This window comes from Cyprinus carpio, chromosome B19 (assembly GCF_018340385.1).
Source record: "Cyprinus carpio isolate SPL01 chromosome B19, ASM1834038v1, whole genome shotgun sequence".
Classification (NCBI taxonomy): domain Eukaryota; kingdom Metazoa; phylum Chordata; class Actinopteri; order Cypriniformes; family Cyprinidae; genus Cyprinus; species Cyprinus carpio.
The window spans coordinates 22,250,399-22,274,081 of NC_056615.1; the positions used below are offsets into that span (position 1 = coordinate 22,250,399).

General features: G+C 35.1%; 1 pseudogene; it reads left to right on the forward strand.

Moving 5' to 3' along the window:
- Window positions 1-23,683, forward strand: part of LOC109054086 — a 46,437-nt pseudogene that overhangs the window by 985 nt on the left and 21,769 nt on the right.

Below are 23,683 nucleotides of genomic sequence, written 5' to 3' on the forward strand. Positions count from 1 at the left end.
TCTATAAATTACCAAAGAGCTGACGGCCTGTTTGCCTGGCTCAGACACATGCTTTAAAGATCCAGCCATTGAAATGACTGAAGAGCAGTCTGCACAGAGCAATGGCTATGCACTCACAAACTGAAGTGGAACTGTAAAATCAATCTATTGATGAGTGCTGGGTGCATGTTTCGCTGTAAATTAGCCTCGTTACATAAAGATGCTCATTGTGCTTCCATGGTCATGGCAGCTGCAATTCAATAATGCCATCATTATTTCCAGCAAGAGTTTTTAGTGAATCGTGTTTGTCTATCTTTGTCGCTGTCCAGTGCTGAAATCCCTTTTTTAACGTAAAAATAATACTTCTGCATGGCTGGTAAAATTAATTATCATTTCAAAAGTATTCCGGTCTTACTTTTTTATATATATATTGTTGAATTATCAGTGTAAAAAATAATAAAATAAAAAAATTAATATGGTTCGCAAGAAATGCTATTACAAATTCTTTTAATGTTACAAGTACTGTTAATGTTTCAGATATTTTGATTATTAAACCATTTCCTTGCTTATTTATGTATTTGTGTTGCAAAATAAGACAGCATATGGAATGTGATTCATTTCAGTTAGCAGACACCTTAAATATATTTAGACGTGTGAGGTTTAACTTGATTTCTTGGCACCTAGAGGTAAAGTGGCACAGTTTATCCCACTCTTTCCTATATTACTTTGATGCAGTAAAGACCATAAACTATATGTTGTGACTTTGCATGTACTTCTGTAATAAGCATTGAAACCGCTACTCTCCCAGAAGAAACCCAGCATGCTGTCTTAAAAATTGACCAAAGAGACAGATTTGTTTTTAATCCACATTCGTCTAAACCCTGCTGTGGTTAAGAAGAGAAAGATTTTTTTTTTGTTCGCTAGTTATGGACATTGTCATACATAGAGTAATTGGCTCCATAAAGCCTCTGTAAGTAATGACTGTTTGTTATTCTCTCCCAGAGGCCACGTCCCTCCAATCTAGTGTGATGAACTTTGGTAGTTCCCTGCTGTTGTGTGATATATGGACCAGCTGTTTATTAATGAGGCTCATTAGTGACTAGAAATTAGTGTTTACTTTCTATTTATACCTTGTCAAGTCACATTTATTTATACAGTCGTCCAAGCAGCTTCACAGAAATGAACAGTAAAATAACAGTGAAGTCATTTCATAAGTGATGAATTTTGCAAGAATGACTTCTGTTGTAAAGCAGGTCTACAGAATACAATTGCCATCATTCAGTTCAAATTAGTTCGGTGTTGATTCAATTTAGTTCAATAACAGTCTCAGTGTTGCAAAGTTTATCAGTTATGAAACAAATTCAGTTCCGCTATAAAGTATAAAGCTACATAAGGCAGTTGTATATTTAAGATCAACTGAATCCAGTGCCGATACAGTTCAGTCCAGTGAATGTGTCGAGGTTGCAAAGTTCATCCATTTTGCAACAAATTTGATTCAGCTATTAACCAGCTCTACAGAAGACAAATTATAATAGCCTTCATGCATGCATTAAAATACAGTGAATTTATTTTTATATGCATCAGCCTGAAATCCTCAGTGTTTAGTCCTCGTCATGGGCAATTTGATTATAGTGCACTGGTTCTGTTTTTATCTCAGGCGGAACAATTACCGTTGTCATTTCGTGCTTTGGTTTACTGTAATGAAACCAGATGGCCAGAAGGTCATCCTCAATTAAGGAAAATCCATTTCCATTCATAAAATTATCCATTGTCGTCTTTAGTTAATGTCCCCGTTTCTTTTCATCAATATTAAGACCAGAAGCCATTCTAATTTAGCTGTCCTTTGTGTACAGTCTGCTGCTTTTATACTTTCCCAGTCCCATCCTAGAGATTAAACATGTCTCCTTTTGCTTGTTGTTTCAATATCTTGGATATACCAATGATTTTTACCTATGCTTTGTGGTTGAGGCAGGTTGATGGTTAGACTAGTTTACCAGTGCCTACGTCTTACACAGGCCATGTTCATACATTATTAATGCACTCTGTTGACATATGTGTTATCTTCCACTAATCTCATTAGCTAACAAAGATTTTGACAAGCACAAGAAGTTTTGGGACCCTAGCTAGTGCACGGCTGAAATAAGACCTGTGCTATGTCAGGTGTCTGCAAATATTTGAATAATATTAAAATAATCAGCATCATCCATTTAAATAGAGTGAGAAATGAAAAACATGAATTATAGGCATTAGCATTTTAATACCCTTCAGGGCAGGTATTGGTTTCTTATTGTCAATATAATTGAGTTAGCAGTACATTGTTAACTCTAATGTTATCAGCCAAAGTGGACAACGCTCTTAAAATAAAGGTTATATATTTGCATCAGTGGTTCCATGATGAAACTTTAACATCCATGGAAACACATGCACAAAAGGTTCTTTATAGTGGAAACAGGTTCGTTAAAATGCTCTTTAGATTAAGACAAAAATGGTTCTTTTATAAAACCGTTCCCTGAAAGGTTCTTTGGGGAACCAAAAATGGTTCTTCTATTGCATTTCTGTGAAAACCAACTATTGGAACATTTATTTTTAAAAGTGAATCTTCATTTACATGTCTTCATCTGCACTTTGGTTAAATTATATATAACCTTAGACTGTAGACAGAAAATCTACTAGCTAATTCCTTGGTAAACACCATCTGGTTTGTAATTAGTGGACAGAAAACAAACATTGTCTGTTGACGAAAGTATCGAGCGCCCTCAGATTTTGCTCAGGGCTTTTGGATTGTGGCTGTCAGCTGTAATTTGCTCATGCATACAGGTCACACTCCTTACAGAGAGGAGGTTATTGGTTCTTGGATTTTTTTTTTTTAAACCTGATACCATGAGATGGTGATTGAACCTCACCCTGTAACCATACTCTTCTCCTACAGGTCCACTCCATAGTGCTGGCCTATCGCTGTCATTGTGTCACCCATCCAACACAGAATAACAAGGACCCAGAATGTTCAGCACTAAGAGGTCAGTATACAATAATGGTTCACTGTGGTGTTTTGGTTTGTTTATTTCTGTTATCAGTGTTGTTTTTTCAAAACTGTACTTGGGGTTAAATGTATCTTCAAAACACTAGTCCTGCAACTGCATAGCAGCATGATAAATCATGTTTTCTTTAGAAAATATTCTAGTTTTGTGATTATTGGGTACAAACATGCATTTGCAAATTGATTTGTATGCATTTGTATTTTTTTTTCCTGCGGCTGGCATTTATTATTTTTTTGTTGGAACCACCGCATATTTAAAAATGCCAGCAGAAAGACTTGCTGGAGAGCTTGCCATTTTCTTTTTCTGGTCACCAAAATGTTCGACGTTATGTATTACGCAGCGCTAATCTATGTCACATTTTACTCAGCCGTCCAATCATATTGAAGAAGAGGTGGGACAAATATTGCTGTCACATTCTACCTATAGGTTGATGACACAGGGGGCAACTTTTTTCTGTCAACAGGCAACCAGGTGAGATACAGGGCACACAACTGATCTTAATTATACAGATAGATTTTTTTTTTACCCATTCTCAATGTGCCCAAGCAACGTTGTTAAAAAAAAGTTGCTCAGCAAAATTGCTCAAAAAGTTGCCTCGTGTATCATCAGCCATAATACAGTAACTGAATAACAATGGAAAAGTAAATATTGCTGGTCTTCGAGTGTCCATGTCTGTACCAGATGACTAAAAACTACAAAAATATTAATATGAAAACATATTTTTCATCGTTCATGCATTTAGCTAAACACTGCACCTTCAAAACGCTCTCTTTGCATGCTGCAAATGTCAAGTTTAATATATAGTTTAAAATGTTTACTGATTGATGTGGAGAAGTGGCAGCAGATGTCATTTGTTTACAATGGCTGGTGGTCTTCCTATTTGATGCATGGACCAAAACAACAGTATAGGTACTTGTTCATTTAAAAAATAAGCATCATAAAATGATCGACTGAACATAAATCAGTGTGACTGCATGACTTAAACATTGGATGTAAATGCACCATGCCTAAGGCACACACAAAAGCTAAGAGATGGTAAAGTGCAAGGCAGAGCAGGACGGTGAGTTTTCTAAAAGTGAACTTTGTGATGAGAATCAAACTCCGGTAGCAACCCACAAGAGATAAGAGGGCATTATCATTTAAATAGCATAGACCCCAGGTGAAAGTAATCCTGGATTCTAATAAATGCAGGCTGTTCTCGACGTATTGCTGAAACATAAGTAGGGCTCTTGAATTTTGCTTTAGCCCTGTGATGCATCATTAGGAGGTTCAAGCGTAAAAATCTCAAGAGGATTACATAATCCTCTCCAACCCCTAACACAAACCTCATCCCCCCATCCCGCCCCACCTCCCCGCACAGCTGTCATCCCGCAAGATGGATGGCATAATCTGGATTCCTCCATATGCATTTTCCATTCCAGTATTCTGAGGGTGAAATATTCTCCTCAAGGCTTCCAGACGTGCTCTAATGGTCAGCCCAATTGCATTAAAGAGGACCGACTCCATTTATGTTTTATTGATGACTGCTTTTTGGGATCGTTAAAGGGTCTGTTTTATTTATATATTGTTATTTTTTCTTCTTTGTGCCAGTCAAAATGCATTCATGCCTTTTCCAGCAGCATTTCAGGATGTTTGGAAGGGACTCTGAGGTCCTTTGAGATTTAGAGTTAATTTTAGCTGCAGCAGTACTGGGCTGTTATCTCTGCAAGAAACTCTGATGAATTGTTTGGAAATAGTATGTAATTTATTTTTATAGCTTCCTGGTGATTTTTGACAAGAATAGTCTAAAGCAAGGTTTTAAGGCAGTATTATTAGGAGAACGGTTCTCCTAATGGCAGTATTATCAAGCCTCATCTCTGGATTTGTGCCGGCTAATGGAGTAACTACGCAAGTACATGACGTAAGGCTAGAAAAGAAAGGTATTGGTTTACAGATTTCTTAGTCCAGGTGAACAAGGATCGCAGTGGCAGGTTTAACTAATCACTAATCTAAATTAAGCTGAGAGCTGTTTCAGCTTTACCTGATTAACTGAACACATACTGTCTGTTTAGAACAGAACAAAGCCATCTGTTACTACAATATTTGGTTACAGGTTTTTAGTTCCCTGAAAAAATAACTGTTAGCAACAAAAAAATAAACTTGCTTGAGTATTAAGTATTTAATGTAATAATCAATATATATTTTAATTCATATCAAAAAGCACGTCCTTACATATTTTTAAAATGAGTTATTATTTGATGAGCTCAGCTGTTGCCATATAGCTGAGGTGCTCATGTGGGCAACACAAGTTTGAGTCTTGGTGATCCGATCATTTCCTGCGGTTTCTATACAAAAATGCCAAAAATATCATTTTAAAAAGGTTCATAGAATCCAGCAAGTGATTTTTATAGGGGTTAACTAAAACTAAAACTATAAAAATGTCACTTGAAATAAAATAAATGTTAACTGAAATAAAATGTAAACTTATTTTATTTTAGCTAGTTGCCAAAGCAACATGTCTCATTTTTATTTAGTTTAATTTTTTATTTTACAGTAAGACTAAAACTGAGATAAAAATGAATAAAAATCTATATGGACGTTAGAGATGTAATGATTAACAGCGAGCCGGTCGAAAATCAGTTCAAATATGTGATGATTCAAATCGGTTGAGATGCCAAACAAATGGCGATATAATTGGAGTAGGAGTTGATATGAATGTTTCTCTGGGGGGAACTGACTATCTTTAGAAAAGTTTACGTGGTATTTTCCCTTCATCTTGCCTCTGAACAATGTATATTAAAGTAGTGTTCATAAGTGCAAGCGGTAACCCAGGAAACTCTGTATCACTGCTGTTCATAAGTGCCACCTGCTGGCAGAGAGTGAATCTGCATCTTATTCAGCTCGTCTGCTGTTTTGTTCAGATGTTTTATATAGTATAGTTTTACCATTCTGTTTTTGTGTCAGATTTCGAAATTATACAGTATAATTTAGATTAAAAACTACTTATGCTGCATATATGCCACACCTTTGTTTGGATCATGATTAAAATCCAGTGGTTGCCTCTAATTTTAAATGGAAAGAGCACAGACAAAGCCTTAGTTTGTTCATATTAAGAGATTTATTTTATTTGTGTAACTTTCTTGTTTGATTTGGGGTTTGTTTTAAAATTTCAGTTTAATTTTATTATATTTCAATTTCACAAAGAAACGTGCAGCAGTAGCCTAATAAAACATTGCATTTTCATTTACTGTATAATGTCTTCAATCTCATTTTGTTAAAAAAAAAAATTGTGATAAAATCGAATCGTTACATCCCTAATGGACATATTTAAAAAACAGCTAATAAAATGACAGAAATGCACAACAAAGTTGCTCAAACTTTAACATGAAAACAGAAAATTGCTATAATAGTATATAATAGTATCCCGGTGATACTAAATACACTTTGTTGTTTCCTAATCAGTTTCTCTCTCTTAAAGGGATTCTGTACATTTGTTTTTTTTTTTAACTGGACTTTTTTACCTTTAGGGTAACAAATTGAAAACCAAGTATTTAAAGGGATACTCCACCCCAAAATGAAAATTTTGTCATTAATCACTTACAAACAAAAGTACAGAATTAGATATACTACTGTTCAAAGAAATGTTTCTTGAGCATATTCAAATGATTTCTGAAAGATTATGTGACACTGAAGACTGATAAAAAATCCAGCTTTACCATCACAAGGATAAATAGCATTTTAAAATATTCAAATAAAAAACATTTGTTTTCATTTCCAATTTTTTTTCATGTCAAAATATGACTGTTTTTACTGTATTTTGGCTCAAATACATTATTTGTGAGCATAAGAGGCTCTGGTAGAGGAGTGGTAGGAGTGATGCTATGTATGCTCCATAGATAAAGTGTTGTAAGATGAAAGCCATTTCTTGCGGGATAAATGAAACATGCAGTCTCATCTGAATTATGCAAGAGGACAAAAAAATGTCTTTTAGACAGGCAATAGTAAGGGATGTTTTACATTTACATTTAATCATTTAGCAGACACTTTTATCCAAAGCGACTTACAAATGAGAACAGTAGAAACAATCAGATCAATGAGAAAACAACAACGGTGTACAAGTGCTATGACAAGTCTCAGTTAGTCTAGTACAGAACACGTAGCCAGGGTTTGTTTTTTTTTTTTTATGAATATGATAGACAAGAAAAAGAAAAGGTAAGTACTAGTATTAGTTGGTTAAGTGCAGGTGAAAAAGATGAGTCTTTAGATGTTTTTTGAAAATGAGTAAAGACTCAGCTGTTCGAATTGAGATTGGGAGGTCATTCCACCAGCTGGGCGCAGTCCAGGAAAAAGTCAGTGAGAGTGATTTTGAACCTCTTTGGGATGGCACCACAAGGTGTCGTTCACTTGCAGAGCGCAAACTTCTTTTTGTTTTGATGTGAAGCTTGTATAGCACATATCCTATAAAACATAAACATCCATGCATGCTCATTTTTTTTTGTCTGTGCAGAGGCCACTACAGCGCTTAAAACTGCACAAACAATGAGCACTCGACTAATTCAGAGTGACTGTTCTGTAGCTGCGTTAAAATACACTCACTGCACTTCCTACAGAAAGTTTTGAAGGCCTCCTGAAAATAAAAGACATGCTTTTCTTGAGGAAAAAAAAGATCAGTAAAGTGGAAGACGACCCTGAGGTTCTTAAAATATCGCTTTGAAAAGTGTAACTATGAAAAATGGCTGTGACTGAGAAATTGCCTTTAGGCCCTCCTTAATTAGTAACAAATCATTTTATTTCTGGAATGATTCATCCTCTAAGATAGTCGTTTGTAGAGTTATACTGTCTCACAACTAGTTAGACTTTTCTGTCTTTTGCAGAAAGGCAGGAAACTTTGCAATAACACGAGTGTCTACCTATAAGACCATGAAGGAACACAAAGTACTTTTCTTAGAGAGGATTGTGCAGCCTGTACTACAAACTCAAGTGCTTGCGTAATAAGCCTGCATGGAGACTTTGGCTGATGTTTCAAGAGTGATGGGGGGCATGAATGCAACCGTGCAATTTATAGTCATATTGAAATTGACTTGGCATTGCTGAGAAACTTATGCAAATTATATGCATTTAATTGCAGCTTATTAAATAATTTAATACTGCATCCACATCTCCAGAGAAAGATACTACTCATTTGAATAGACTCTTTAAAACTGAAGGGCACATTTATAATAATCTAAATTGTGGTTGACAGGTTACAAAATAACCTCTCAGAAAAACGTATTGGTCTCTGGTTTCTGTCTAACAGAGTGTCTCTCCTGACTTTTAATAGAAATGCTGAATATCTTTCTTCTTGCCTTGTTAAATTCTGCATATTTTAAAGGTCTGCATCTTGTCGGATGATATTTAAATGTGAATGAATAATCAAATAATTTTTTTAGCATTAGGATGAGGTTTTATTACAAGTAATGAGTGATTAATGCAAACTGTGGCCCAGAATAGAAATAAAACTAAAATAGAAATTCTTTTAAGAATTGAAGTTTGTTTTGCTTCTCAAATTATCTTTTATGCTATGAAAATACAATCTCAGATGATAGGATAAGCCACGAAAAGTCATTGGTGAAAAGATATACAAACCCTGAAATTATCCTTTCACTGAGTATTTTTTTCCTCTTTTCATATTTTTTTGTGTTGCCTTTGAAAGTTCTCTTTTACTTTTACTTTACATTTACTTCTTGGAATTTAGCTTTGTTTTCCCTTGCCGAACATGACCCTATTAGAATAGATCTGCAATTTATGGGTCATGATTCATAACCGCTTCTTTAACATACCTGGCCTCATGACAAAAATGTACCTGGGGGAACTTTTTCGCGAGACGCGAAATACATACCAATAAGTACATATCACTGCTGTTTACAACAGAAATGTCCTCTGAGTGGCGCTAAAGAGAGTTTTTTTCCCGGATGATCATACATATGGTACATTTTATGGAAAAGACTAGATAGTGTACTGTACAATAAATGCTGTTTTTGCATTATTTTAAGGAGTAGGTTTAGGGTTGGGGTAGGTGTAGACGTTAATAAAACAATCAACAAAAAGACATGAACAAAAGCGAATTTGTCGTAAAAACATGCAGTTTTAGCTTGTTTTTCGATCTGTCATCTTTCAGCTCTTTAATCGTGAATCATGTTTTCCACAGGATTCGTACCCAAGTACTCCTCATTTTAAGTCCAATTCCATGCCGGTGTTGTGTGCATTTGTACTACCCTGTCATGTACACTAACCCCAACCCCAAACCTACCCTTACTGTATTAAAAATATAGTGTTGGTAGCATAATCTGATAGCTACCATTATTTGTCAGAACACCGGAAAGCGAAATATATGGAGCTGTAATCATAACTGTGTACGAAAATGATTAAAAGTACTCGCTGTTTTACCACGTCTAGTGTTCATTTCTTTTGGAAACTGCAGTGATATGTACTTATTGGTACATATTTTGCGTCTCGCAGGTATGTTTTTGTCATGAGACCAGGTTGTCTTTAACATACACTGCTTTACTATAGCAGTACTACAGCCTCATTAACAAGGCTAAAGACCCGTTCACACCAAGAACGATAACTATAAAGATAACGATGTTAGCGCCCTCACCAGCGAACGATATCGTCTGTTTATTCGAAGCGCACGTTTATCTGTCTCTTTAAATTCTCGAGCTCGTTATAGCAGGATGGATTCTGATTGGCTGTCAATGTTTGTATCAATCATCAGCTGGGAAAACTCATTCTGAAAATGATTCCAATTATATCGTTTCTCTTTGTCTTTATCATTATAGTTGTGGTGCTGTTCTTAAATATTGAGAACGATTTTTAGAACTATATCTTTATCGTTACCTTGTTAGTTATCGTCTTTGGTGTAAATGGGCCTTAAAGTTGAAGGCTAAGGCCAAGTCATGATAAATGTGTATCTAAAATTGACCATTGCACATGAAAAAAGTAATGTAAAGCCAAGTCATGTAAATGAATTTGCTGCATTTGGTTGCAATCTCTCTATTTATGGCAGTGCTCCAGTGAAGTTATCTTATTTGTTGCAGAAATATTTATTTCTTCTGCTATTTTAGATTCAACTCTGCATTTCCGTCCTGGCTTGTGAAAACAGACATCTCCCAAGTAGTCTTTTTCTTTTTGTTAGTGTTTGTTTTTGTACAACATATTCAACAGTGACCCAGTTCCAGACTTAGACTTATAGGCACAGAATGTGAATATTTAATATTCCTCATATTATCATCAGGCCTGTGCAATTACAAGCTCACTGCTGGATTTAATGATTTCATTACAAAGACATACATCTGCTTTGCATCTGTTGTCTTTTGTTGACATTGTATTGCATTGGCGATTGCGAAGAGGATGTTGCCATGCAGATACCTTATTTTGTGAGTCTGTCAAATTATGAGTGGGAAAAATCTGAAAAAATCTTGATATGCCTTTATAGGCTCTTAAGTTCTACTTGCATTTGGCTGAAGATATAACAAGATATTTAGATGATGTATAAATCAGAATAGTAATACTATTTACTGTCTAATAAGACCAGCGCCCGTAGGGTATCGATCTAACACCTGCTGCTGTTATGTAATATTTAAGGAGTTTTTGTCAGCAGGAGTTTGAGCAGCTTAAAATCTGTCATAATCTCTATTAATGCTTTTTTTTTCTCCCCTTCTTTAAACGTGTTCCATGCTGATGCAGACATATTATGAATGATAACTGGTAGTTTCATTTGCAGGACAAATATGTGTGAATGTGAAAAGAAAAAAAAAACCTTGTTAATTGTTGCTCGATCAATGCAACAATTTACATGCAAGAAGTGTTTTTCAAGCAATTTACTCAGATTTGTTTTATGAATGAGACCCTTAACAAAGATTATTGGAGTATGTTTTACAAGAAAATACAATTTCAGTTTTTCTACCTTAGAATTTCGGTTTAATTACTTGCTGTTTCTTTGCAATTTATTAATTTTTAAATTTACTTGCAATTTCTGAGTGAAAAAGAAAACTCTACACCAGTTTTACATTTGTTGCTTCGTGATAGATAAATAGTTAAATAAATAAAATAATAACAAAAACAGAAATAACATTAGTCTTACAAGTAACTGCATTCTTTTGATCATGGATAAGCTGGGACATGTTAGGAAGTTTTAGAAAGTGACTTCACCACACAAGTTTTTAGTGGATGCAACTGATATAAAATTGTGAAAAAAATCTAGTTTCAATCTCAAATGACAGGACAAGTCATGGAAATCCATTGGTGAAAAGATGTATAGGAACCCTGAAACTATCCTTTCAGTGTCCTTTTTCAGTATCCTTTTTTTCATGTAAGGTAGCTGTTTAGTTTCTTTTGTTGGTTTTGGTAGTTCTCGAATCAGTTTACAGTAGGCAGTTCTGCAGATGAACTACCTGGGTGTTGCTGATGAACTCTTAGATAAAGCTTGAATGCTGTTGACATGTAGAATGCTTCTGGTGAGCAGTTTCACGTTTACCGTGACAATTGCCTGTTGTAAATGAGAGCGAGTCCATTAGCTGATAAGTTCAGCACAGATTTATGGCATCTTAATGTTTCCCTATGGGACAATAAAAGCAGGTGATTTAGTCGTGAGAATGAAGCCCTCCTTACCAATGTCAACAGCAATATCCTTTAGCAACCTGCTTTAGTTTGCCAGTGTTTATTGTCATTACCGTGTCACTAATCAATATTGATATCAAAGTTCTCAGAATTAGTTTTGAGCTTGAACATGAGTTGGAGATATCAAGGTTGGTTAATTCCTAAAAGGACCTATAAAATCGTCTTAGAAGTATTATGCTTTCTATTGTCCTGCAGTTTTATGCGTTGAGCTCATTGCTCGGGTGAAAGAGTGAGTGTGAGTCTTTTGACTGTTCTCTCTGAATCTAGGTCAGTTCATCTGGACAGGGCTGACTGTCTGTCTCCATCATTAGTGCTGTCTGTAGCCATTGGCCTTCGGCTTCCTCCTTTACTGCAGCATCTCCAAAAGAACTGTCAGGGACAAAGTCATTAAAAATGCTTTCTCTGTGCTATACTTTAAGCACTCTGCAAATTAAGCAGAATACAATATGTATTGATTTTGTGTGGTGTTTCAGCAAAAATGCATGATGCTGTGTTTGTATAGAGACATTAAAACATGAGTAAAAAATAGATTTTGAATTAAAAATAAAATAATAATAATTATTATTAAAACAAATGTCTTATATTTTAATATATTTTAAAATGTAAATTATTCCTATTTTAACAAAGCTGAATTTTCAGCATCATTACTTCATTACTCCACTACATTCTAATATGTTGATTTAATGCTCAGGATACATTTCTTAATATTATTAATGTTGAAAATAGTGCTGCTTAATATTTGTGTAACTGGGAATACAGTTTCCTATTTATTTATTTCTACTGATTTACTGATTTATTTATTTGAATTGATTTTTCCAGAAATTAATTAAATTTATTTATTTATTTATCCATTCATTATTAAAAAATTAAAACCCCAGACTTTTGAATAGTATGCATGCATGCATAAATAAATAAATAAACAAATAAATAAACAAAAATTTGATTTATTTATAATATTTTTATTTACAAAATTAGAATAAAATGATTTTATTGCAGAAATTGTCTTTTAAATTTAATGCATTTCCCCCCATTATTCATTCTAGGTTGAAGAAGAAGTCCCAGTCAGTGGACATCCCTGATGAGGGTTATGCTGGTTCTCTCGTCAAAGACCTACTGGCGTCGCCCCTCATACAGAATGTGGCAAGATCAGCCATACGTGAAGAAAAGGAGATCAATACCACTAACATCCAAAAGGCTCGTAGTCCTCGACGTGGAGAGCTCAAGCGAGGGTATACCATAGGTGTGTGAGGTCTTCTTCACTAACCTTTCTGCCTAGTTTTATTATGCTCCAATCCATTCTTTAGGAACAGATTTATGTTTCCTGTGGCTTCCTGAGCAAAACAGCCTATATTAGGTTATTATTTATTATTTGATTATTTCTGTTGTATTTTTTATAATTTTAATAATTTTTGTATTATTTTTAATATTAAACGTACAATGTATTTGTAGTATGCTTTTGATCTAATTATAATTAATTAATGATTTTAGGGTGTAGAATTACTTACTGAACGTGTTATGGTGCATTAGAAAAGATCTTAGAGAAGGATCCCCATCTAGTCCAAATCGAACAACATTAACACTGTCTAACAATGGACAATGGAAAGGAATAGTCCAGTGAGACTTATTAGTTTTGCTTAATCCAGTGTTGGCACAGGAACTGGCTGTGTGGCTCTGCTGTAAGAGGAAAACAGATACCTTTGAGACTGTAATTGGAGGAGAAAAGAGGATCTCATCCCTCTGTGGACCTCCACATACACACACACCCACACCCACAGAGTAATTACTCTTAGGTTGCAGTAGGTGCACTAGTCTCAGACACAGAACCCTTGCAGTAACCATAATAAACACATTGTAACTCTGACTTAGCATCCTGATGAATTTGGCCATTTCAGATGGGTTATGTTCAGTCTTATAATCTTTTTGAAAGATATACCCTACCATTTAAAAGTTTGGGGTTAGTAAGATTCTTAAATATATTTGAAAGTCTCTTATACTCACATACAGTAAAAACAGAATTTAAAAATGTTTCTGTTTTAAAATAATTTAAAATGTAATTTATTCCTGTGATGCAAAGCTGAATTTTCAGTATCATTACTCCAGCCTTCAGTGTCACATGATCCTTCCGAAATCATTCTAATATGCTGACTTGCTGCTCAACATTTATTCCTATTATTAACAATGTTGAAAACAGTTGCTTAGTCTTTTTGTGGAAACATGATACATGATAACATGATACATTTGATAATTTTTTTTTCAGGATTCTTTGATAAATATAAAGGTAAAAAAGAACAGGATTTATGTGAAATGGTAGCTGTTTAAAACACTTAAAAATTCCCTTACTATCAATTTAAATCAACTTAACTCAACAATTCTTAATAATTTCAATAAATTTAAACAAAGCCACCCAAAACCATTGAAAAAGTCAGTGTAAAATCTTTGTAATTGCCTATTCAATCAAATTTTATCAAATGTTTCTAATTTTTTTATTTGAAATCTAAAAAAAAAAAAAAAAAAATACAACAACAAAAAAACCTCACTTCCAGTTTTGCTTTTTAACGAACAGTTTCACTTGGGTGTAATAATGAGGTTCTCAAAAACGAAAAATTCTAGTCTTTTGTGGTGATTGGTCTAAAGAAAACAATACAGTTTTAAATTCCAACATGGTGGACAATCTAGTTGGGCTGTAAAGTAAAACCCCTTTGTTTTTTTTCCCTAGCTCATGTGAAGCTCTGAAGACAGTTTAAAAGCTACTTGCAGAACAACATTTTTGCAAAGTTGCTAACGATAAATAATGCACTGAAATAGCAAGAACATCTGCAATATTGAACTTTGAGTTTCCACTAGTCTTGCTCTTTCAAGCTCTTTTCAAACAGCTTCTGATGTCTTGAGCACGACTACAAATAGCCATGATGCATCAAACTTACTAAAGCCCATTTTAGGAGTGTTTAAGGTGAATAAATGCACTCAATCCCTCAGGTGAGCATGTAAGCATGCATTTTGTGTAGTTTCATACCCAGACAGCCACAGCTAGGTTAACCTTGTGAGCATCTAGTAATGACTTTTTCAACAAGATTTTTCCCAAAGGACAGATACTGGAGGTATTTTGTGACATCCCAGCATTGCTTCCATTACGGCTAATGTTTCTTATTGTTACCTGCAGGGCAGGGTTGATGCCAGCCTGAGGCTTCAGTTCAGTCTCGTGGGACTGATGATGCAGCTCTGCTATTAGTTCTCCAGCACTCGGGCATGTCTCCCAATTAACTGTCTGCTGAGAAAATCTTTTAATCAAAGCCCTTTGACAAAACCCCTCCCGTTTATAGTTTACTAGATGCCTTAAGTCAGACTAATTAGGCTGTTAATCATGGTGATTTTTTCGCCGTCTTAAACAGTATCACATCTGAGTTTATATAAATGCTTTTTATAAATGTTTTATCAGTGTAACTTAAATATGGGACTTTTCCCAGAGGCTTTATAAAATTTGTCCTTGTTCTTAAATATTGCTCTTGGATCTAATGGATGCAATCAGTATATTTGTTTCCTGGATGCTTTCTGTCTGTTTTCAGAACCATCAGGGGTTAAAGAAAAAGTACAGTGCAGCAATCTTTGCTCTTAAAGCCTTTTACAGCTGTGTGCATGGAGATTGAACCGTTACCTCTATGTGGCTCCCTCACAAACATGCACACATACACGCTCACACAAACAAATCTTCTCAAGTGAAGTGCAATGGATGCAGAACTCCCGTAGAAAAACACTAAAATAGAGTTGATGGAAATTGCAAGTGTTACTTGCCAGTAATCAATCTACAGTAAATGTCTTTAAAAATATGACATTTATTTGTTTTCTTTTTGGATGATATTGTGAAAGCTTACAAACTTGACCAGTTCCTGTAAAATTCTAAGTTTTACCTGCATTTGCAGACACTACTGAGATGAGCCTGCAGAGGGTGTTTTAAACTTGCAGTATATTCACTATAGGTAACACATTACTGAAATGTAAACAATGCAGATTAATGAATAAGAAATTTTGAATGAAACTTGTATTTTTCAGCTTTATAATAAGTATTAATTGTATAGTTTTAATGTTTACATTTTTTATTATTATTGCATCATTAAATAAACTAATATAAAAATAAATAGCAAAAGCAAAGCATGGACACAGCTGCTTGTGGTTGAGTTGTCTTGTGATAGAGGTAAATGTGGCCTTCTTTTACCAGGCATTGTGCCAGCTGTCAAATCAAGTTTCAAGTCTCCAAGGTTACTTAAACTGAGCGGTCTAAAGCAGAATAACACAAATGAAAGTGCTTGTCTTGTCATTTTGGAGTGCTTTTTTGATTTCCTTCATTCATTTTTGTTGATGTAGCTGTATGTGTAGTTGAGCTGTTTAAACGATGCATTTTGAATGTTGTTTTGCAGATAACATGGCATATATCACAGATTTATTGTGGAAGCAAAGTCAGGCCGCTATATAGGATAATTTGACTCAATATATGAAGCTTTTTCTATCACAAATCTAAACTTGCCACTGGACTCATTTCTCATTGGTTGATTCACTAAATGTGATTTATACTGATTCCAGGCTGGCTGTTTTGTTGCTGGTGTACCGTCCCACTTTACAACATGCCAACTGATTTCTAAAACAGTTGTGCAAATGTGTAAAAGATGGAAAGATTTGGTAAATACCATTTCAGATGTTTGGTAACATTTTAATTTAACACGTCACATTCTCACTGGTTTTTTTTAAATTTTTTTTAAACCAAAAAAAACCTTTTTAAAATCAATTTTCCCCTTTTTAAAGTTTGCACAATTAAAGCAAATTGTGTTGAAATTAAACCAACATAGTCTTAAAAATAAAATGAAATAATATTGATAAAATAGTCCCATCACTATTTCATAATTAATTTTTCTATTGCTTTTCAAAAAGAATGAATCTCCACTCCTAAATCAGTTAAAAAGTTGTAGAGGCACTCAAGTACGAGTTGATGTGAGTAACTCGTTCAACCCAGGAGGGAAGGGAGTGACAGACACTTTGACTGACAGCAGTTTATAAATCCATGTAATGACTCAGGAGTCCTGCTCCTCTTTCCTGTAATGTGACAGGTGATGGGAGGAGACGGAAGACTGCTGAGTTGGTGGTTCTCACAGCTGACCTAAACACTTTTCAAGCCCTCTCTGCTTTTGTCTCTGGTGAATCTCACTGCAAGAGAACAAATGCTGCCATCCTGAGTGCATATGCAAACAAATCTCTTTTTAGAAATATATTTCTTACTCTGCCTTTTTTAAGATGACCATTGTAACAATGTTTGTAAATCGGGAAGAAGGAGGCGGGAACTGGTGAACATTTAAATACAAACTTTAATAATAAAATAAACACAAAATAGCGTGACAGCCCCTCGTGGACGACTGTCGCGCACAAACAGAACCAAAACACAAAATAAAACCCAGGCCTGGTCCTCTCTTGTCCTTTACTGTCGTTACTCCTCCTCTTATCCTTCTGGAGCTCCTCTGTGGGACTCGAGACCGGTGAGTGGTGCAGGTGTCGCTCATTTTCAAATACTCCACCGGCCTCGCTCCGTTCCCACGGCTCTCGGCTCCGCCCCACTCATCACAACCATATTTTTCCTTTAGATAATCACATTTGTCACCCTGACACAATGCATATTGGTAAAATAAAAGGCATCAATTCTCTTATTTTAGTGAGACCAGTTATTTTTCTATGAGTAATAGTTAAGAATAAAATGGTCATGTAATTCCAAGAAGACATGCATCAATTTTTAATATAGAATTTTTGTAATTTTTGAAAGCCCGGTCATATGAGTGAAATTTCATTAGAATTTTCACGGATAAGAAAGTAGACACAAGGCAGGAACAATGTATGAAGAACAGCTTACACAGTAGTCACTTTCAAACTAAGAAATGTATTGTTGGTCAATGACACAAAATCTGCAGGAAATATTTCACTCTCACTTGAAATTCCAGATTGTGTGACTATTGAAATGAATGGATTTCACAACAATTTGGTCATTTCCATTAAAAAAGTTCCAAATAATTCAGTTAATATGACCTGTGCACCATATTCCAAGACTTCTAAAGTCATGTAACAGTATTGTTGTGAAAATGTGTCTTTTTCTTTTTTTTTTGTTCAGCATGTGGATTTGAATTGGCGACTCTATTTACCTCAAGAAAAAACAAAGAACAAACTGGTGTCACGTCATTTCAGACAAAAACAGTCCAAAATGAAGTTTGTTTGGAGTTTGTTTTGGGAGTTTGAAATGGCCAATGCAAAACTTCTGTAATGTTCACTCTAGCTGGTAAACACCTTCAAACTACCATTGGTCTATATAGCAATAACTGTATGTAATGGGTAGGTGTGGTCTGAGGCTCTGCCTTCTTTGATGGAAATCTTCTCTGGTTTATTTCAACTGTTTAATCTGAGGTCAGACATGAGTGAAAACATGAATGCACTGCAGAACTGCTTAATAGTATAAATTGAAGTTGTAGTTCTAATTAAAAGTGACACATTTTGTCAAGTAATGCTGTTCAGGGAACACGCTGGAGTCACAAGGAAAAGTTTAACAGTCTTTAATCAAGGAAACACTGGGAATAATCCACATCAGGAGCTTGACCAACACACATAGACAACAAGTAGACCCGACCAAGGCAGACTGCACAGTCTAGGACTTAAATACAGGGGATGATTGGGGAAACACAGGTGCATGGGATGATTAAACTAATAAGACTGAATGAGGACAGGAACAAGACCAAATAAGGAAACACAAGAAGGACTACAGGGGCAAAGCAGGTCCAAAAGTCTGACACATACACTGTTTTTTCATATTTAGCAATGTAAAGCTATTTGCTTTAAAGCAATCCATTGTATGAAGTGTTAATAAACACCACATAACTTGACTGGAGTGTGAATGGTAGAGCTCATTCAAGCATATCCACATCGCCATTATCAGATGCTTTCTTAACTGCCGTTTTCTCACCACTGTCATTTTTGTTGTGTTTTTATTATGTAACTTAGTGGAAAGGGCACAGGACAAATTTAAACTAATATGTTCACTAATAATGCTGCATTGGTATTTTAAACTTCTTTTTACCCCTAAGCAAAGAACGAAAAAGAACTTAGCCTCAAGTATATCACAAGTATATCACATCCTTTAGTATTCAAGGTCTTGAAAGGCAGTTTAGTGTCCAAATGGTGCACTGAACCCGTTTATTTCAAAAGAGCAAGTAAATGCCCATTTTCAATATCTGGTCCCTTTAATGCTCAGCTTAAACTGCTGGCCCTTGCAGTTTCATTATGATGGGGCATTTGTGGGACACAAGGGACACCACAGAATAAATTGGCCTGCATGTGTCGCGTTTAATGTGAAAGCTTTATCTTCAGCATCTCCCAGCCTCTAGCTATGGTACTTTGACAGAGGAGTCCCTGGAGTCTCATTTGTGTTGAAGTGTGCAGCTGGCATTTCGAACAGTCCTGGTAGGCTGTCTTTACCCCAGGCTTACACAGAGGAAGAATGCCTTTAATTGGCACTCCAGCTTCCTTTAATCTTTGAATAACGAAGAACCAGTTGAGGCCAGCCAGTTGTAAGGTATATAGACTTTTAATGCGAATGAGTTTATGCACACTCACCATAGTTAGATGTTCTGTCTTATTTCATGAATATGTAACAAGTGATAGAAGTGATGATTTCCTTTTAAATAACTTGCCATTTGCAGTTTACCTATTATTTTAAGAAAATGGGACAGCATTGGTTCATTCTTATGTTCCTTCAAGGTCAGTTTGGTTTGAAAATTCAGATCCTGGCTAAAGACAATCAGGATCTAAAGATCTAGTTCTAACCCTGCCACCTTATAATTTTCCAGATGAGTCTGATTAGTTTGTCTGGGGTGAATTGAAATTAAACTCTGCAGGAAGCCCGTGCCACAGTGGACATGTCCATTCTCACCCAAAGACCTTTCACTCCCGTCGGTAAGCGTCTGTGAAGGCATCTGCTCACGGGTATCAGTCAGGGAGCCATTTCCGCCACTGTTGGGAACCTGCTTCTAAAAATATCCTGTCATGGCCGGAGGTGCCAAGATAATAAGAGGCTGAGAGCATGATTTGTTGTGCTGAGATAGTAAAGGGGCTATCTGGACTGATTTGCTGTCAGTTGTCCTTTAGGCCAGTGTTTGTGGGCTGCTTGCATCAGCTAAAAATTCAGGTTTCGGTATACACTACTGTTCAAAATTTTGGGTCAGTATAGGATTTTTTTTTTTTTTTTAAGAAATTGATACTTTTATTGTGCAAGGATGCATTGCATCAATTAAAAGTGAAAGTAAGGACATTTATAATGTTACAAAAAACATTTCAAATAAATGCTGTCCTTCAAAAAAAAAAAAAAATTACCATTACCGTTTACAAAAAAAAAAAAAAACAAAACCTTTCAACACTCATAATATGTTAATGTTGATATATATATATATAGTATTTCTTCAACATTGGTCACTTTCCTTCCTGTGGTGTTTGCAAAATAAATTCTGTTAGAAAACAAACTCTCTTAAAACACACTTTCCACACTCAACTAGTTAATTTATTCTTATTGCATTTTAGATTTACAAAATACAGTTAAATATTTGCTTAATTTGAGAAAATTACATCTTGATTGAAAATTATGCACAATGAAAGTTATTTGTTTAGACTTTAATATAGTTAAACTTTAATATTTAATGTAGTTATCCATGTTTTTATGATGGATTTTAGTTGAAACAAAATTGGAGTTATATTTGGACAAGAGATATCCATATTTTATTATAACATTTGCATATTTTATTCTTTTACATTTGGTCACACTTTATTTTAAGGTCCAGTTATTGCTATTAACAAACCATTAACTACAACTTTTGCCTCAGTAAACAGCTAATTTGCTGCTTATTGATATTTAGTATTGAGGTAGTTGTTAAGTTAAGTTATTGGGTAGGATTAGGAATATAGAATATGGTCATGCAGAATATGTGCTTTATAAGTACTAATAAACAGCCAATATGTTAATAATAAGCATGCTAATAATAAGCAGCTAGTTAATAGTGCAAATTGGTCCTGGCACAGAGCACACAGTAGATCCCCACTTAAGTATGCTCATAAAAATGACATTTATAACCCATTCACAAAACATCTCCACTGCTTAATGGCATTTTCTTGTCACAAGGACACTTAGACTCACAGCTAAGCCTGCTGTCCCAGTAGAGTGAGCTGGAGAGGTATATCCAAGCACACAGTGACCTGCATGGCAGTGGCAGCGAGAGCCGAGAGCCACTCCCCTGTGAGCGGAGCGGGCAGGCGGACTAACAGCAAGCACCCTCTCTCTCTCTCTCTCGCTCCGTGACTGGTGCTAACGGATGAACACACACAAGGGTTGGGGGGGGCAAGACCGAGCAGAGCACAGAGGAGATGAGAAGAGAGAGGAGGACCATGACTAGCATAACCCGCGCTCTCCCTTGTTTACTTTCAGACACCGGGCAGAAAAAGAGTGTGCTGGAGAGGAAAGATGTGCGGAGGATATCCTTCCAGAGGCCCAAAGGCACCATGGAGTACGTGGTGAGTAGTAGATGTTGTCTGTCTGATCCAGGTGGCTCTGTTTACATAATGCACCGGTGTGTGTGTGTTTGCATGCTGGACTGAGGATGAATGTATGTACACACAGCTGCATGTGTGTATGTTTGGGATGGAAATGTGTGCGTGCACATCAGGTGTGATTCATTCACGCTGCATCGCTGTTATTATGTGCTGCCGGAGTGACTTTAATTGCTGTTGTTGGTGGTAGTTGGGTTTGTCTTTTTGTGGTGAAGCCAGGTGTTGTGAAAGGAAAATGTAAATGTGTAATAAAATGAGATGGGGAGATGTTGTTGTAGAAGTCTGTTCAGAAATATGTCTTTTTCCTGCCTTTATCATTTGAATCGATTTGAGAAAGAGGGAGAGAGCTTTTTCATATGCTCTTGAGATGACCTCAAATCAGGTGGTGACTTTCTCCATGGTAACAGTGGCATTGCCGGGGATGCTGGGAGAGGGAGACAGGGACGAGGTGGGAGCTCACTTGTGCTTCTGTCAGCCACCTTTAACTGCATGAAATAGAGCTTTATTCAGAAAGTCTGTGTGTGTTTATATATACAGCACTTTTATTTTATTTATAGTTTTTGCAGTAATTTTTTTTTTTAATTCTTGTAAATTGTTTGTTATAGTTTATTTTTGTAAATGTAGTTTATTTTTTTAAATTATAGTATTGACCTGATATTGAAATGAGATAATATCAGGATCACTGTTATTTTAGCATTATTTATATACTATTAAAGTTTTTGTTACTATTTTGAATAAGCTTTTATTTTTTTATATGATCAGTTTTCAGTTTAATATTATTTTAATTTTTAATATTAATATTAATTTAAATTTTATATAGTGAATTGTGTGTACTTTTGTACATTTTTATTCATTTTTTGTTCATTTTAAATATCATTAGGTTTATTTATTTAATTGTAAATTCTGTTTTAGTTGTTTTGTTAGTTTTTTTTTTGTGTGTGTGTGTTTCAGTTTAAAATGACCTGTATTTAAAAAATATTATATATATATATATATAGTTTTTTTCCAAACATTTTAAAAAGTTAGCATGTTAAAATGTCTGATTTTACTTAAAGCATGTGAAATTTGAGTAGTATAAATTTTAGAATATATGATATCAATATCAAAAGCTTGATTTTTGCACTTTCTGGGGGGAAAAAATTGAGTGGTACCCTTGCAAATCTAGCAGTCATGATGCCAAGGAGTTGTGTGCGTTTGCCAATGTATTGCTATGAAGTTTCTTAGGTATTCTGAGTGGTTGCTAGATGAATGCTTACTGGTCCGAGTCAAAAGAGTCCACCACAAATTTTCTATAATATTCTCTATAAAATTCTCTCAGGCTTGGGTCCAGGCCAAGGTTTTTTTTACCAAGGTATTTTGTAACCAAGCACCCACCTTTCTCTTTCTTATTGTCAGTGTTGTGAAACCGTACACTTTCCCTCTGTAATTGCACACCTTAATATCCACACTAACCAATCATAGTGATTTGTGGCCCTGTGACCACAGAGATTGATGGCCAGTGCTCTTAGAACTACGCAACAACTGTACTTCATTGCTAAGTCTGTGATGAGATCCATGTACCTCATATGAGTTTTCATTCTATAGCAGATATTGGAAGTTGGGTTTGAGATTTGAGGGAAACTTGAAGTGGACAGTTTATTACATCCACACTGGAAGTTGTATGAGACTTTATTATTTTGTGTGTGTGTGTGTGTGTGCATGTGCGTGATTATATGTACCATGTTTTTGAAAGAAGTCTCTTATGCTCACTAAGGCTGTATTTATTTGATGAAAAATGTATCATTATGAAATATTACATATTTTTTTGTTGTTGTTCATTTTGAATATATGTTAAAATGTAATTAATTCTTGTGATGCAAAGCTGAATTTTCAGCATGATTGCTGATTACTATTAATGTTGAGTTTTAGCTGCTTAACATTTTTGTGGAAACATTTTTTGGGTAAGTGCAATTTTTTTAATAAATGCATTGACCACACTCTACCAGCTTTAGGTGCAGAGACCAATATATGTATAGCTAAAAAAATACAATATATGTCTGACTCTGCACTCTAAATTTGCGGGTTCTAAATTTTTTTAATTTAGGCAAGGGAAACAATATTATGAAAGTTTCAGCTATTAGCCTTCCTAAAAAGAAATAAAAACTAAATTGATTTATTCTGCAAGGATTCTTTAAATTGATCAAAGAGTAAAAAACATGTATAAACTTTCTATTCAAAGAATCCTGAAAAAAAAGTATTATGGTTTGTGCAAAATATTAATCAGCAAAAATAATAACAACAATTATTTATGATTGGGCACTAATAATAGGCCAGCAAATCAGCATATTAGAATGATTTCTGAAGATCATGTGACACTGAAGACTGGAGTAATGATAATGAAAATTCAGCTTTGCGTCACTGGAATAAATTACATT